The sequence below is a fragment of the Lipotes vexillifer genome, unplaced genomic scaffold, assembly GCF_000442215.2.
Source record: "Lipotes vexillifer unplaced genomic scaffold, Lipotes_vexillifer_v1.1 scaffold472, whole genome shotgun sequence".
Lineage (NCBI taxonomy): Eukaryota > Metazoa > Chordata > Mammalia > Artiodactyla > Lipotidae > Lipotes > Lipotes vexillifer.
Window position 1 is genome coordinate 1,838,235 of NW_006797698.1, and position 3,910 is coordinate 1,842,144.

General features: G+C 48.0%; 1 protein-coding gene across 1 annotated transcript in view; it reads left to right on the forward strand.

Moving 5' to 3' along the window:
* Positions 1-3,910, forward strand: part of LOC103073373 (skin secretory protein xP2-like) — a 48,873-nt gene that overhangs the window by 42,110 nt on the left and 2,853 nt on the right. The gene's annotated exons all lie outside the window — the stretch shown is intronic.

Sequence of the window (3,910 nt, forward strand, 5' to 3'; positions counted from 1 at the left end):
TTTTTTGCGGTACCTGGGCCTCTCACTGTTGTGGCCTCTCCCGTTGCGGAGCACAGGCTCCGGACGCGCAGGCTCGGTGGCCATGTCTCACGGGCCCAGCCGCTCCGCGGCACGTGGGATCCTCCCGGACCGGGGCATGAACCCGCGTCCCCTGCATCGGCAGGCGGACTCTCAACCACTGCGCCACCAGGGAAGCCCAATAGATTTTTTAATATTGAAGCAGCCTTGCATGCCTGGAATGAACATCTCACATATTTTTCTTTCCCATTTGAAGTCGAGTTCTGAGCAGGAAGAAACTTTTTGGTTCATTTTATTCATTGCTGTATCCTAGTCCCCAGAACAACACCAAGCATACAGTAAGCTCTCAACACCGACTCGTCGAATGAATGAAAGAACAGTAGAGCTGTGAAGAGAATTCCCAAGATTAATGTGAAGGGAGATTCCAGGATGACAGCTGTGGGCAGCCAGTCCAGGTGGAACAGGTCAGAAGGCTCTAGAAGAGCCTGCAGAGCCTGAATGCCCTGAGAAGAGGTCTAGATAGTCTGCAGTGCTTTGGGGTTGATTTGATAAGTACATAGAAAAGTAAGCAAGCAAACAAACAAACAAGCATTTTTTAAAAAAAGGTAATTATCATCGTGGTGCATCCACACAATGGAATATTATTCTAAGAAGAAATGAGCTATCAAGCCACAAGGAGACATGAAAGGAGGAGCCTTAAATGCATATTTCGAAGTGAAAGAAGCCAATCTGAAAAAGCTACATCCTGTATGATTCTAACTATATGACATTCTGAAAAAGGCAAAGCTATGGAAACAGTTAAAGATCAGTGGTTGCCAGGGGTTAGGAGAGGGAAAGATGAATAGACAGCACGGAGGATTTTAGGCAGTGAAACTACTCTGGATGATACTATAATGCTGGCTACGTGTCCTTATACATTTATCCAAATCCAGAGAATGTACAATACCAAGAGTGAACCCTCATGTAAACTATGGACTTTGGGTGATTGTGATGTGTCAGTGTATGTTCATCAGTAGTTACAAGTGTACCCCTCTGCTGGGGGATGTTGATGATGGGGGAGGCCGTGTGTTGGGGTTGGGGGGCTCGGGGGTAGTATATGGGAACCTTTCTACTCCATTTTGCTGTGAATCTAAAATTGCTCTAAAAAATAAAGTATGTTTTAAGCTAATTATGAACTCCAGAGAAAACAAAAGTTGCCCAGGAGAAGAGAACTCACAGTTCGCTCTATGGGTTCAGTCAGGACCACGTCCAGGTATTTGTGGGGCCTGAAGTTTATACAACTGAGGGAGGACTCTTTAAGAAAAGAAAAGCCCCGGGCTTCCCTGGTGGCGCAGCGGTTGAGAGTCCGCCTGCCGGTGCAGGGAACGCGGGTTCGTGCCCCGGTCCGGGAAGATCCCACGTGCCGCGGAGCGGCTGGGCCCGTGAGCCATGGCCGCTGGGCCTGCGCGTCCAGAGCCTGTGCTCCGCAACGGGAGAGGCCGCAGCGGTGAGAGGCCCGCGTACCGCAAAAAAAAAAAAAGAAAGAAAAGAAAAGAAAAGCACTAAATCAGAAAAAATCTGATTACCTCTCAGAGCATTTTCTGGAATCTTTGTACCTTCCCTGTCCTGATCTGTGGGTATGTTTGGGGGACAGCGAAGCAGGGAGGGGGCTGATGAGTCCTGAAAACCCCAAGGAAAGCCCAGAACTCCAGAAGGTACAGCAGCCCCTTGCTGGTGCCCACCAGCCTGGGACTAAGCACAGACTCCTGGGCGAGCACCCCGGACCCCCGCACCAGGCAGGCTCCTTCGCCTGCCCCTTCAGGTCACCAGGCTGGTGCCCGGCTCCTCAAGACTCAGCGCCATCAGAACCATTTTTCTTAGATTCCATATACATGTGTTAGCATACGGTATTTGTTTTTCTCTTTCTGACTTACTTCACTCTGTAAGACAGACTCTAGGTCCATCCACCTCACTACAAATAACTCAATTTCGTGTCTTTTTAGGGCTGAGAATAAAGATGCAGATGTAGAGAATGGACTTGGGGACCCGGCGGGGTGGGGAGGGTAAGCTGGGACGAAGTGAGAGGGCAGCATGGACATATATACACTACCAAACCTAAAATAGAAAGCTAGTGGGAAGCAGCCGCATAGCACAGGGAGATCAGCTCTGTGCTTTGTGACCACCTAGAGCGGTGGGATAGGGTGGGTGGGAGGGAGACGCAAGAGGGAGGGGATATGGGGATATATGTATACTATACGTATAGCTGATTCACTTTGTTATACAGCGGAAACTAACACACCATTGTAAAGCAATTATACTCCAATAAAGATGTTAAAAAAAAAAAAAAAAAAAAGACTCAGCACCAAGGCTGCCTCTTGATGAACGAACTCCCCACCCTCTTCCCCAGAGTTGCCTGCAGGGGGCATGGGAAGAAGCCCAACGGACATGGATTTGAACCCCAGCTCTGCCACGTGTGAGTTACATGGCCTCGGACGTGTCACTTGACCTCCCAGAACTTTGTGTTTTATCTTCTGTAAATGCAAATAATAATGTCCGTCCTGCAGGGCTGTTGGCAAGAACAAACACCTGATATAATGCTGGACACGTGGTGAGGGTGAGGAAAAACGTCTTTCTTACTTTTTTTTTGGCGGGGGGTGGGGCACGCGGCATGTGGGATCTTAGTCCCCTGACCAGGGCTTGAACCCGTGCCCCTCTGCAATGGAAGCGTGGAGTCTTAACCACTGGACCACCAGGGAAATCTCACATCTTTCTTACTTTCTAGTAGCATTAAAATTTTTTTTTAATTGTGGTAAAATACAAATAAAAGAAAATTTACCATCTTAACCAGGTTTTAAGTGTATAGTTCTGTGGCATTAACTACGTTCGCATTGTTAATCACCACCATCCATCCACAGAACTGTTTTCATCTAGCAACACAATTTCTGTCCCCATTAACACTAACTCCCCATTCCTGCCCTTATCTTTACTGGACGTGTTCCTTAAAACACATAACATATTCCATAAAGTACTGTTAGCCTCTGTGACTGGACTCCTTCCTTCTACCTGGTGTAGTGAGCTATTTACCTATATTAATCCCCCACCTGGTCCAGAGGCGTCTCATATCCCTGCCCCACAGAGCCTAGTACAGGGCCGGGCCCACAGTAATGCCAGCTCCAGGGAGAAGTGCAGAATGCCTGAGGGAGATGAACAGACAAAGGGTCCCCATGGGTTTGTGGTCTGATTTTACGTAGTGGGTGCTCAGAAAATATTGAAAGTCTAAAAGATGATATAAACGATTTTTGTAAACTTTTACATATTTTTTGAATGGGTAAAGTATTCTAAATTCAAAAGCTACAAAAGAAAACACAGTGGAAAGTAAAGGTCCCTCCACCTCTGTCCTCCAGCCCCTCACCAGAGGCAGCTGCTGTGACCAGTTTCTCCTGTATCTGTCCAGAGGCCTGTGTGTGTGTGTGTGTGTGTGTGTGTGTGCGCGTGTGTTTGTGCACTTACACACACACACACCAGCATGCTTTACACACTGTTCTGCACATTTTCCTTTTATTCTCTTGTCTCATCTTTGAGATTCTTCTCTATCCTTCTCTATCAGTACATAGAGGGTTTCCCTACTGTTTTTTTTTGCTTTGTTTTGTTTTGTCTTTTATTTTTGTCCACACGGCACAGCCTGTAGGATCTTACTTCCCCCACCAGTTCCCGCCCTTCAGCAATGAAAGCACAGAATCCTAACCACTGGACCGCCAGGGAATTCCCTCCCTACTCTTTTTTTTTTTTTTTTTCTTGCTTTATGCGGGCCTCTCACTGTTGTGGCCTCTCCCATTTGCGGAGCACAGGCTCCGGACGCGCAGGCTCAGCGGCCATGGCCCACGGGCCCAGCCGCTCCGCGGCATGTGGGATC